The following is a 10,722-nucleotide window of genomic DNA, read 5'->3' on the forward strand; positions in this document are numbered from 1 at the left end:
AACCCAAAAAAAAAAAAAAAAAAAAGAGAAAGAGAAAGACTTTACCTTTTTTTTCAAGTACGTATTCTCACGGGGTAAGCTGAAAAGAGTGATTCCTCCATGGATTTTTTTCAAGCAAATAAGGGTTTTAAGATGAGAATGAGAGACGACATTGGTGAAATGAAGATGAAATTGAGTGAAATCGAGCTCAAATTAGTGAGTTTGTACAGAAACTAGCATGAAATTAGCTAGGGTTTGGTTAATTCCTTTACGTTCTCACTTGGATTTCTAGAGAGAGAGAAAGAAAACTGTGAAACCCTACACTGTGAGTGTTTTTTTCTTACGGGAGAGAAAATGAGGGGAAGACAAATAAAAAATAATCGAGTAGAGTAACCACTTTAGGCGTATTTGGTAAAACTATAAACCCTAGAGTGTCATCCGTTGGATCTGTAGTCATTTTTCACCAATCCAAATCAGCGGTTATTATTTAGGGATATCAAACTTTATTGTGTATCAATTGTAGTTTATTAGGATTCAGATATCTCGGACGGCAGTGCTTCTCACGCACAATATTATCCGTGGAATTTGTGTAAAATTTCCAAACACTTGGCATTCCATTACAGGCTATGGATAGATGTATGTGATCCATATGAAGCTTCGCAGTTCCGCTGAAAGTAAGTTTTATGGTCAAATTGTTGGAATGTGCAGGTTTTATTGTTTTATCCTAGAAGAATCTATAAGACAAATGATCCCGTTGCTGCTGCAACAAACTCAGTTTGTTATAGTAGTAGTTAGTTGAGATTTATCTTTTTACACTAGTTTGATAAATTTACTTCAAAAATGATTTACTCATCAAAGGATTTGTATCGCACTCTCACCGTGTGAGAGGATGTGAGAGGATGGGTGGGGGCCATTTCTGTCTCACCCCTATTCCAATGCACCGAACGCTATCCTGGATCCGTGCGATCTCTCTGTGCATTCACGATGCAAATTCTTCAGTAAGTCTAGCAAGATTGAATTTACTTTAGATAAGTTTAGTTTGGTTAGGATTGAGTCAATTTAGTTGTATACCACTGTGTAACCTTTTCTTAGTTAAAAGTCAATGAATCACACTCGCGAACATGAAAACCCAACAAACCCTCTGTCCCAACTTTTATATGGTATCCTAAGAGCGTCCACAATCATGGAGCTAAACTATGGGCCAAACCCAAATTTAATTAGAAAAATAATCACAATAGAAGGAGTATGTTCAAATTTGGTTGGATTTTTTTAGGGTTTGAGACCAAATTCAGTCAGAAACCTTGACCATAACTAAATATTATCAAGCGTAGATATTGTGTGCATTTGAGAGTAGCCGCTAGCATAATTAGCGCCTCGCAACAGGCGCAGATTAAAGCATCAGCCCAATGGTCGAGCGAAGATATAAAGTACGCTTGTCCCAGCGTACATATAACGTCTGTCCCACCAGACGTAGACATCATGTCCACTTGATATCAGACATGGTTATAATGTAGCATGTGTGAGGCGTTGATATAACGTACGCCCCCTTGTGGCTAGGGGTGAAAGGCCAATCAAGATCGGATATAGCTGGTTTTCCGCGAAATCTATTTCCAGACGTAAACATTACGTCCGCATATGTCAGGCGTCGTTATAAAGTCTTCGAGACAACCCCAAGATCCAACGCCCACCATTTTCGATACGAGATGCGCAGTCTTTAATTGTACGATTCTTGATCATAGCATGACTTTTTTTGTTAGGTGTAGATGAACGAACTTTCCCCTTTGGAAGAGAACTTATAATCAAACTATATTATAATAGCCATCTTTTTTTGATAAAGGTGATGATGAAATAGAAAGTAATAACAATATATTTATCGATGCATTAGTTGCGTGATCTGATCTTGCTGTTTCGATCGTGTTGAGAGAAATTGAAATAATTGGCTCGAGATTTTATATCTCCGATAGGCAAGATATAAAAGTAATCACAAACAAACCTCGTCTCATCGTTTGTGATTCCACAATAACTTGTTTCGCTAGTCGATTAAGTTAATTATGAGGTGATTGATAAGACTAGGTTGTTCTTCAGGAATATAAGTCTGGTTTATCAATTGGTTCATGTTCACCTTGATTTATGAAAAGAAGGAACAAAAACTCTTGGATATTTATGTGGAAGACAGATTTATTCAATCCTATAGACTTTTATGTGTGAGACAGATTTGTCTATCAAGTCTTCAACTTTGGGTCGTAGCAACTCTTAGTTGTGGGTGAGATCAGCTAAGGGAATCAAGTGCGTAGTATCCTGCTGGGATCAGAGACGTAAGGAGCGCAACTGTACCTTGAATCAGTGTGAGATTGATTAGGGTTCAACTACAGTCCAGTCCAAAGTTAATTGGTAGTAGGCTAGTGTTTGTATAGTATTCAGTCTGGACTAGGTCCCGGGATTTTTCTGCATTTGCGGTTTCCTCATTAACAAAATTTTGGTGTCTGTGTTATTTCTTTTCCGCATTATATTTTGTTATATAATTGAAATATCACAGGTTGTGCGTTAAGATCAATCATTTAGAATATCTAACCTTTGGTTGTTGATTTACATTGATTGACACTTAAACATTGGTCTTTGGTACCGTTCAAGTAACTCCTCTTATATTCAATCAGAGTCGCAGATTTCAATATGCTGATTGCAGATTGAATTAAGAGTTAGAGATATTAAACTCTTTGATATACTTTATTCTAGGTTGAGTCTGACTGTCTAGTTGATTCTCTAGAAAGTGTATTGGAGTAAGTCCTCTCAAATTGCCAAACGAATTGTTGGGTGTGGTTGTTAGACCCCCGCATTTTCAGGATAGACATGAACAGTTCAGGCCCAATTTACAAGATGTGAGTGTGTTTGAGATAATGGAAAAGAGGCATGATCCCTAAGTGAAGCATATGCCTGAGTCTTATGCTTGTATAAGACTCTTCATACGAGCTGGCTTAGCTCGGATGAGGCCATCTGTGGTTTGGCTGACGCGACTGGGGATGTCTGAGATTTGGACGACGTGACTGAGGCCGTCTGAGACTTGGCTAACGCGACTGAGGCCGTTTACGATTTGGCTCGCGCGACTTAGTCTCTCCGAAGTCATCTGTGATATGTTCATGGAGAGAAAGAAAGGCATGCACTCCTAATAATGTCTCTGTGATACTTTGGCTCACTTGTCTTTGACCAGTGTATTTTTCAGATATGTGGTAGAAGTCAATTGTGTTTGTATAATGGGGCCGACATGGCCAGTGTATCTCGAAAGGATGTTTTAGGAGTCTGTCGAAATGGCCCAAAGGTAGAATAACCAGCATCTCGCGGGGATGTCCTAGAATTTTTCGGAAGTCTCAGTTAGTCAAGTTAGAGCCAAGAGTAGACATCGCCACCGTATCTCGATGTACTAGGATTCAGTCATTGATCTCAAATAGGGTGAATTGTGCTTAGTGGAGACATGTATGTCTCCGATATGGGTCATAAGTCCGTCGAGGAAGTTTTTACGCATCTACAGAGCCTGCATGACCAACAGTATCTCGTCGGTGATGTATACTAGGAATCATGGCATCACAACCAGTTGCGTCTCGTGAAGACATGCTGAAATTATGGATGTTCTGGTTCATAAGTCCATTGGGGACATCTTACGCTCTATAGAACCTATGTGACCAGCAGTATCTCGTCGAGGATGTATGCTAGATAGGAGTCACGATATCAAGAACAACAGTGTCTTGCGAGGATGTATACTATAAATTGTGGATATTGATGCCTTGAGGACCAAGGTCTGAATCTCTCCTGTGAGAGTTGAGTTTTGTCATATGGGGCTGAGTTTGTCTTTCGGCGATGAGGATCGAACTTGTCTGCAAAGCTCTTTATACGTCCAACCCTCACTCATTTTGGTCTTTGATTAACATAAAAGACGGTTGTTGACTCAGAATAATGATTCACTTATGGAATTATCATTTTTGATTTTGACTTGAAATGACACCTTTGCCCTTCACTATCTATACCATGATAGCTAGGATAGGTTGGAGAATGGTTTCTAAACCAAATGCTTAGTGGGTCAGTATTTTAAAATCTAAATATTTTATGAATAAATCATTATTCAACGTCTCTAAAAAATCTAACAGTACTTGGATTTAGATGTGTATTTTACAGGGGATTTCTGATATTCAAAAATACACTTGTTGGGAATTGGGAGATGGTCGGTCAATCCATTTATGGACAAACAATTTGATCCTTGATCTAAGGGATTCTCTAGAGCATTCACATGTTGTTAGAAACAACCAGTTAACACTTGTATCTGATTTACTGATCATGATACGCTTAGATATTGGTAGACATAAATGGTTTTTAACTAACTACTAACGTCATGTTCACTGTTAAGTCTTTATATAATAAATCAATCTCTTAATATTTCAGACAAGGATACTAGTTTTTGAAAGAAAAATTGGAAACTAGATTTATTGTAGAGAGTAAAATATTTTTTTATCCAAATGCTTGATATTGATAAAAACCGGTGATTAAAATTAAATACACTTGTACTTCAATCCTATCTGGTTTTGATATTATAATCAAATACACTTGTACATCAATCCTAATCACTTGATATTGATCCTATAGTAAATCGGTTTTGGATCGTAATTATTATCAAGTGAATATCTTGAAATTGGATTGTCTCGACTTTGTCTTTAGAAGACCACTCAATGTATCAAACTTATAGGTTGAAACAAAAAGATTGGGTGTACTTGGGTACCCTCGTCATTTAAATTGGTGTCAAAGAAGGCAAACACGAAACGATCTAACAATTTGTGTTTGGTGCGATCCAACCTATAAGACTTGAATCCCATCGTTGATTCAGTTAACGTATTGCAAGATTGTGAATACTCAAAAGTTGAAAATTTTGTTACATCTATGACCTATGATCCTGGAGTTAACATGATCAATAACACATTGGTTATGTCTGACTCTGTTGTCATGCTGAAAATGAGTTAGGTAAAACTCATAAAGCCTATTGGACATCTGTCTTCTTAAATATTGAGATTAAAGACATGATATAATATTCCCAGTGAAGAAGTCAGAGATAAAGACATACAAGTATGTTAGAGCATATCTCGGTTGAACCCACCAAGTGTTGGTATGTCAAGTTTGGTTTTCATATTTTAGTATCAAAACTCATCTAGAGTCGCTTGATTAAATACTAGAGTCAACTTCGTCTAGGTTAGAATATAAAGTCTAGAATTGTTGAGACATACATGTATTACTCCGAAGACCTGAAGAATGAGAAGAAGTAACGACTGCGATAAAGACACCATCCTTCCACTTGAGTTTAATAATGCTGACTTGACTTGTTTCCGTTCCTAACGTATCTTTCAAGTCGTATTATATTTAAAACATAACATGTGAAGCTGTATATATATATTACTCTAGTGATGAGACTTGGTCATATCATTATGATCAAAGTGTCAAGGAAATTATTGGATTACGAAGTATAAACGCTTATCTTTTGGAACTTCGTAAATACGACATCTATATAATCTTTGTATTTAGTTACTTGATTATGTATAAGATATAAGTGTGATTTCATCCTATAAAATTATGTATTATTACATTGGTTTAAGGAAGTAGATGTATGAACTTGATTCATAATCGAAAGGGAAATCATGATTCGACCAGTCTTTATTAAATATCTTTTGGGTGACCATTGCAAGATTACAAGGTATAACATATCTTAACCTATGTTTAGAATCGAGGTATAATTGGTCATAACCTATAATATGTATCAAGGTGCAATCGATCATAAGTTGATTCGTAAAGTAAGGTGTAATCGGTCACAAGCTAATTCAGGAAGTTTGGTATAACCGATAACAAGCTATATTGGGAAGTTAGTTGTAATCGATCACAAGCTACTTTGGGAAACAAGGTGTAACCGATCACAAGATGCTTAGGGAAGCATGGTACAACTGGTCACAACCTAGTTTGGAAAGCATGGTATAATCTGTCACGACTTAAATTGTGAGTCATTGTAGAACCGACCCCAAGGAGCAAAACAGAGTTTCTAATATTCACATTGAAACGCGGGGGTACAAGTACAACAACCACACCCAACTATTTTGTTCGGCAATCTGTACGGACTAAACTACAATATAATTCGGCAACCCTGATTTGACAAGCAGTTGCAGACTTACTTGCCGCTTTCCCTGGAGAAGACATCACGATGTTGCATGAAGAAGTGCCCGGTGAGTTTCCAGAAATTTCAATCATTCAGGAAGAAACGTGGCTATTATATTTTGATGGGTCCGCCACTCCGAGCAATGATACCGGTGGGCGGGTATTGTGCTGGTATCTCCATCCGGTGAAGTCTTCTCACATTCATTCAAGCTGGATTTCCATTGCACCAACAATTCAGCAGAATATGGAGCTTTTCTCCTAGGTCTATCTTTGGCCAAGAAAGCAGGAGCGAAACATCTAGAGATCAGGGGAGACTCAAAGTTGCTGGTCAATCAAATGAATGGCGTATACTCTCTCAAAGAAATAACACTTGCTCCATTCAGGACTGAGGCACAACGACTATTAGCTCATTTTTCCGATACAACAAATGTCCATACCGGACGCACCAACAATAGACATGCTGATTGTCTAGCGACCCTAGCATCCAAACTACAATTTGAGGGGTCTGAGAAATCCGTCACCGTGCAAAGACGCGCCGTGTCATCCACCTGGCTTACTCAAGTCGAAGATGCTCAGTCAAGCGACTGGCGAGCGCCCATTATTCATGCATTGAGCAATTCTCTTACAGAGGGGAAAATTAGCCTCAAGGAATTGATAAACTTTTTCCTGCTGCACGGAGCGTTATATTATCGCAATCTTGATGGATCCCTGTCTCGATGCCTCGGAGATGAAGAAGCCGGTGAACAACTCAGACGTATACATGAAGAAGTATGTGGGAAAACTCTAGTGGTCACACTTTACAGAGGCTTCAAAGGCTCGGATACTATTGGCCTTCCATGGAAGATCAGTTGAGGATGCTGCAAGGATCATGTCCCAATTGTCAGACACCACCTCGTCATTTGGAGGTTCTAACACTTCATCACACTGGGGACTGGAGAGAACCTTACATAAAATATCTTCGTGACAACGATCTTCCGTCAGATAAGAGAGGTGCAATCAAACTCATTCAGAGAGCCAAACGTTTTGTCTACTTGGAAGGGATTTTGTATCGCAAAAGCTTCGGTGGGAATCTTCTGAGATGCTTGGCCGAGCATGAAATTGCCATAATTTTGAAAGAAATGCATGAAGGTGAACACCAAGGGAAAAAGAAATTGTTTCTCCAAATCCATGAGAAATATTACTGGCCAACCATGGAAGATGATGCAACTGCCTACGTTCGTAGATGTCATCAAGGCCAAGTTCATGGTAACCCCATCCACACTCCTTGTCTTCCATTACATTCTTTGAGCAGTCCGTGACCCTTATATAGCTGGGGTCTGGATAGCATAGGAAAGATCAATCTGGCATCTTCAAAGCAGCATGAATACATCATCACAGGAACAAAGTATTTCACCAAATGGGTCGAGGCTATTCCTCTTCGAAGCACCACTGGAGTCATAATTGCATCTTTCATCAAAGAGTTCATCATATGCAGATTCGGCGTTCCTAAACATATCATCATGGATAATGGAACTCCTTTCGCCAACAAACATGTTGCAGAATTACTCGAAGAATACGGAATCAAACATATTTTATCCACACCATACTATCCCCAAGGAAACGGACAGGCGTAGAGTACCAACAAAACCTTGATCCGGATTCTCAGTCAAATAGTTCATGATAATCCATGGACGTGGCATGAGGAATTGCCCATGGCTTTGTGGGCCTACCGAAACGCACCAAGAAGCTCAATTGGGACTTCACCATACTCTCTCGTTTATGGCACCGATGCCATTGTCCCAGCCGAAATCAAGGTTTCCTCTGCAAGAATCGCAGCAGCTAGTGGAGTACAATGGGATGAAGCAGAAGTCTCATATTCAAGAATTATTGAATTGGACATGCTCGATTCAAGAAGAGCCAAGGTGGAAAAATATGTAGAAACCTACAAACAAAGGGTTTCCAAGGCCTAAAACAAATGGGTAAGACCTCGAACATTTCAAGTAGGAGATTTGGTTTTGAAAACAGCAAATCATATCCAACAAGATATGTACGCTCCCAAGTTCTATCCGAAATGGGAAGGACCTTATGTGATCATCAAGGCAGTATCCAACAGATATTACAAAATCTTAGTTGTTAATGGAGGAGTTGAAGGAAACATCATCAACGGCAAGTGGCTCAAGGCGTATTATGCTTGAAAAATCATTGGAAGTATTAAATTTCTAAATGTAGTTTCTGTTTTCTCCAAAAAAGCAATATGCTCATTCACTCAAAATTCAAAATATCCTATGAATCTCACAAAAATCTTTCAATCACCTAATTTATTCAAAACAAAATCTCAAACCTATATAAAATCTTCCTCTCACTCAGAACAAACCATCCAACAAAGGATAATCTCTATAAAAAACCCTGTCAAGCTTCTTTTGGAAATTTTTGGTTTTCACCTTCAAGTTCTGAACATCCTTCTCAACTCGTGCTGACTGCAAGGCGAGTGTCTTTTCCTCCTCCAATATGGCAGTAGATGCGGAAATTGCATCAGCAGCGGCCGCCGCCTTGTGAATTTTGATCATCTCGAGTCGATAACGAAGCCAACCTATGTTAAACTGCAGGGTTTCACAGTTTGAAATCATCTCATCCCATTTGTGCAGTTCATGATTCTTAATATCTTGCAGATGCGTCCGGTTCATCTCTTCAATGATCGGTAACAACCCTGCAACTGTAGTTAGGAGGGTTGGTAGAAAGCCTTTCCATACTTCGGTCGTAGCAATATGCCCGTACCTTCTCCAAATTTTGGTGTACAGGGGCGCGTGACACTTGGGAATGACGAATCTCCCAGCCACTTCATTATTCGGGCAATTGTTGATCATGGAAGCCTCAAACGGGAATCCAGTTGTTGGATACTCAGGAGCACGAGATCTAACCTCAGTCTCCACATAATCAGTGGAGTTCTCGTAGACACGGTTGTTGCTATCATCAATCACAACCGCAGATTTCCCGTTTTTCCTTTTTCTAGCATCGACGACGAAATGAACATCAACCTGCGATGAAACGATGGAGTATTTAATGGTATTGACCATTGAGCATGGTAAAAATCTCAGTCGAGAAGTTATGAAATTACTTACAGACATTCCGGCATCAACATGAGCCGACCTATACCTGGAAGGAGCTTTAACCGTCCGTTTAGGTCTCAAGCTACGAGAGGAATGCTGATTCTTTTTATTATCCTGCAATAAATTCTTTTATTTTGATCAATCATCCTGATCGAGAAAAAGACAAGAGAACAAATGTAACTCACCGAGATGGATACCGCCATAACATGTTCGGCATGAGATTCACTTCTGGAAGAAACACTGCTTCTGGACATGGTGACGAGAGGTAGGATTGTGATCAAAATTTCTTTTGATGATACACAAAGGCAGAAGATGGTCGACTGTTTAAATAAAACCCTAAATCCAATGTGGATGCTTATCCCCTAACGGATAAACAAGTCTGTTGCGGTTTCTACTGAAACCCTAAATCTCGAATCAGATGCGTGACAGATGGGAGAAGAGTAATAATGCCGAGGACTGACGGTTCGGACGTAATCAACATTACAACTACGGATTGATCGTCTGGTAGGCCATATGTTTTTTAGACAGCTCATGTGATTTCATTCTGTGGGTAATTATTGTCTATGTGGACATTGGTCCATCTACTAGAGATGTGAGGAAAATTCAGAAAGGACATACTACAAGGAATTACGGTTCAAAAAATAATAATCTCTAAAGAAACATCTCTACAGCCAAGATGCTTAAACCAGAGAACATCTACTTCAACGGAAAATAAATAATCTCAGAGAGAATCCTCTTCGAGTTCTTCATCAGAATCACTATCACGGCCATTGATGAAGTCTGGGTGGATATTAGTATCATCTGAGTCCGAGTCATCCTCTGCTTCGTACTCAGCTTCGAGTTCAGCTTCAACCTGCTTCGCAATCTTTTGAAGTTCTCTAGTACGCCGGTCTGGCTTAATCTCGTAATTCCGTACCACCCACACAGTTTCCTCTTCAGAGGCATTAGCGTCAGAGTCGGAGGCTACACCATCAACAAATCGACGCCTCTCTTCAGAGGCCTGTATCCTGCGCCGGATTCGATCCTTTCTGCGTCGACGATCCTCCATCTCATCATCCTGGGCCTTTCTCTTCATGAGCTCTTCATAAGAGATCCTTCGGTCATTAAGGGGTATGCTAGCGTTAGCTCCTTCAACATAATTCATTTTAGCTCGTGATTTGGCTGCATAAGAATTAGAATCCTCATCAGAAGAGATGGAGGAGTAATCGATGTTGCTGCTGGTGGAAACCATCATTGTCTGGAATCAAATCAGAAGCACAGAATTATAAAAGACCTAATGATATCAGTTTCAACAACGAAAATGGTAATTCTAGACTCTTACCTATTCATGTTTCACAAATTTAGTGATAGCAACGTAAAACTCCACAAACTCGCTTACTCTTTCAAACCTGCAACATAAGCGAGAAGCTTATTATTTAAGAGTCAACACTGACTTTTCGCGAAACCATGAACAATTCACATAAACTTTTCATGTGAACAT

The 10,722-nt window shown here is 39.3% G+C and overlaps 1 protein-coding gene across 1 annotated transcript in view; it reads right to left on the bottom strand.

Annotated features, from left to right (window-relative positions):
• LOC113322539 (calpain-type cysteine protease DEK1-like) overlaps positions 1-313 on the bottom strand; it is a 17,485-nt gene extending 17,172 nt beyond the window's left edge. Inside the window, exon 1 of the mRNA XM_026570648.1 lies at positions 46-313. The gene's annotated coding sequence lies outside the window, so the exon portion shown is untranslated. The remainder of the gene's footprint in view (positions 1-45) is intronic.
• Positions 314-10,722: the final 10,409 nt, after the last annotated feature.

This window comes from Papaver somniferum, chromosome 11, assembly GCF_003573695.1.
Source record: "Papaver somniferum cultivar HN1 chromosome 11, ASM357369v1, whole genome shotgun sequence".
Taxonomy (NCBI): Eukaryota; Viridiplantae; Streptophyta; class Magnoliopsida; order Ranunculales; family Papaveraceae; genus Papaver; species Papaver somniferum.